General features: G+C 38.6%; 1 long non-coding RNA gene across 1 annotated transcript; it reads left to right on the top strand.

Moving 5' to 3' along the window:
* The first annotated feature begins 526 nt into the window (after positions 1-526).
* Positions 527-2,355, top strand: LOC111921887 (uncharacterized). The gene is made up of 2 exons (XR_002860308.2): positions 527-805; positions 2,190-2,355. It is a non-coding gene; the product is annotated as an uncharacterized LOC111921887 (long non-coding RNA).
* Positions 2,356-3,310: the final 955 nt, after the last annotated feature.

Consider the following 3,310-nt stretch of genomic DNA (forward strand, 5'->3'; position numbering starts at 1 on the left):
CAAAACTTCTTAACTCCTTTACTCAAAATTGTTGGACACGCGTTTAAAATGTTTTGTTAATTAGGACTTGGAAAATGAGTTATTTTCATTATTCAATTTTATTGCAATGTCTAATTTTGGTATTACTCACTAAGTTATCCAAACCTAACTTATTATTTTGATATCTACTCACAAATTAAGATAAAATATTGTAACATCCCATTTAATTAAATAAATACGTAGATAAAGATTTATTAATGAATAATAGCCCTAAAATAAATAAAATTTAGCAGGGTCTTGGTATTGGGGAGCCAATTGATATAATTGTGGATTTTGAGGGTCAAAAGAGTAAGTTCTGGACTTGATTCGAAAGGGATTCCGGAAGGCAAGGTATAATTGGTAAATTATGTACTTAGGTTGAAAGGAATTTGTTATGAAAGGGATAAATGGTAACTTTTGGATCTGTTTTGAAAAGATCTTGTGGGGGAGGGGCTAATATTGTAAAAAGAGCAAATGTTTGAATAGAGGCACGAGATTTAGACCCAGCAGTCCTTCCTCACGTGCATCTAGTTTCAAACCCTAGCCTAGATTATTCAGCCGCCATGCGTGTGATGTTTAGCAACCGCCACCCCCTCCGTTCACTATTCCGATCTGGACGCTGCTGCCTCATTGCTGTGCACCGCTGATTATTACGCTGTCATTGAGGATCTCCATTGCGACGTCAGCTACCGGAGGCGTCGGGCGATGGGGCCGCTGGAGAACCGCCGAGGATGGAAAAGAACCGCTGTGTCGTCGTGTGCAGTTCGTGAGCCACCAGAATTGTTTGGTAAGTCCAACTGCAACCCACCTTTTTCCTCCTCGCTAGCTGTTGTGATTATGTCATTGGAGACGCCATGGCTGCCGCCAGTTAAGCTCTGGTCGCTTTCTGGCACATCTTGCCACCACCAGCCACCGTGGGATGTGGCTGTGGGTGTGTGTATGAGTTTGTTTTGAGTATTCTGTTGCTTTCGGTATTTGAGGCGTGGGATGAATGTTATGTGGCTGAAAATCCATTGCCACCACCACAAGGTGGTGGCTACCGCCTCCTGCCGCCGTGTCACCACCACCAGCTGCCATATGGTGGTGGCTGTGGATATTTGTTGTGATGAGTACGAGAATGCCTTGTGAAATGAGTCTTGTGTTAGCATTTTTGGTGGAGGGATTGAGGGAAAAACTACCACCACCACCGCGAGGTGGTGGCCGTCGCCTTGAGCCCAATGACCACCATTACTTGGGGTGGTAGTGGGTGGTGCTTGGTACAGTGAACCCTAACCGGCCCAAATGCTTGATATGGGCTTGTTGGATGGCTATTGGGCTAGAAACCCTAATTAGGGTTTAGAAAACCCTAATTTTGGGTTTGTTGATTTGGGCCTTTTGGGACCCGCGTTTGGACTAGTGGACTGAAGATAAAACCCATGACAATTTTATTATATGATCTATTAGTGGAATAATCGACTTAATGGGTTAAGTGAGAAATACTTAACCATAATCGTCATTTTATGTGAAAACCCTAATTTCTACTTGGGCCTTGTGTTGGGCCGTCCTATTGGGCTTTGGTGTTTGGGTCATCCAAGAGCAGTCAAATGGACTAGAATATTTAGATGGGTTTTAGGGTAAGGCCCATATGAGGGTTTGGGCCCAATTTGAAAAATTGGGCCATGGTTGGGCCCAATGGACTTGAGTTATTCATGGACCAGGTTGGTGTATCATGTTTAAACATAATATGAGAAGGTTGGTCTTAGATCCTAATGGGGTTATTTGTGGGTTTGGCTTAGTGATAGAAGCCGGAGTGTAGCAACAACATTTATAGGATCTGTTCGACATACGAGGTGAGTCTTCTCACTATACATTACCTAGAGTGGTATCTATGTGCAGACCGGAGGGTCTTATGTGTTATGTGTATGTTTGAGTTTATGTGCATTGTGATATATGTATGCCATGTGTTATATAGATCGGACCGGAGGGTCCAACGATTTAGACCGGGCCGGAGGGTCCAACGAGCTAGACTGGACTGGAGGGTCCAATAAGCTATGAGACTGGAGGGTCCCGCTGAGACACATTGACCGGAGGGTCATACCGAGTTATAGCCTCGAGTGGCTTATGTGTTGTATGTGGATATTGGGGAACCCACTAAGCATTTATGCTTATAGTTGTTGTGTTATGTGTTTCAGGTACTAGCGAGGATCGCGGGAAGGTGTCAGCATGATCCGTACACACTCATAGAGTTTATGTTATTGAGATTCTGGGGACATGTTTTGTATGACACAGTGATACGTTATGTTTTGAGATTATCATGTGATTGAAAGTATGAATTAAAAATAAAAATTGTTTTGAAAATTTACGTTGTTACAAATATATGGCTAGAGATTGTTTGGAAATTTAAAAGATCATTAACATTTTATGGTTTCAGTTAAACTTTTGTAACGGTAATTGATTGATCACCTTTATATTTGAAAACTATAAACATTCTATTCAAATTATAAAAGTTTGAACTAAACTATCCAAACCTAACATTATTATTTTGATATCTATTCACCGAATTAAAATAAAATATTTGGTTAGAGATTGCTTGGAAATTTAAAAGACCATAATGTTTGATGGTTTCAGTTAAACTTTTGTAATAATATTTGGTTGATCACCTTTGTATTTGAAAATGACAAAGGTTTGAACTAAACTATTCAAATGAGTTTTGGGACCTAATTCTGCATTGATAGTTTTTAAAATGGTTTGATGCTTTTAAAGAAAACATTATTTCTTTTAGCTTATACAAATTATACAAAGGGTGTTTCAACCAACCTTCAAAAACTATCCTAAAAATGTACCTTACAGGCTACAGCATGGAGCTCCTGCTCAAAAGACATAAGATCATAATCCTATGTAAACTAAGAACCTTCAACATGCAACATCCAAGTAATGCCAACACATATCATGGATAGTGAGACATTCTCTAGTCTTCATTCTCTTATCTACATACTTACAAATAGCATCCTCCGTAATAGTCTTATAAAACCATCGTTTTTGTTAACATTTTTTTTATAACGGATAATTTTTTATATAACGGATAGTTTAGTTAATATCCCAAAATAAAATAATGAAGAATGAAGATACAACATTTTTTAAACTTGGATTCAAAGTGCAATTGTAAGTACACCATAAAGATCATTTCTATAATTTAGTTTATATGTATATCGTTATTATACAAGGTTAAACGGAAAAAAAATCAATAACTTTAAGTCATTTTTAAACTTGACCAACTAGGTAATGCATTTTGGACTACGTAAGATTGTAATAT

The sequence above is a fragment of the Lactuca sativa genome, chromosome 8 (genome assembly GCF_002870075.4).
Source record: "Lactuca sativa cultivar Salinas chromosome 8, Lsat_Salinas_v11, whole genome shotgun sequence".
In the NCBI taxonomy this organism is placed as follows: domain Eukaryota; kingdom Viridiplantae; phylum Streptophyta; class Magnoliopsida; order Asterales; family Asteraceae; genus Lactuca; species Lactuca sativa.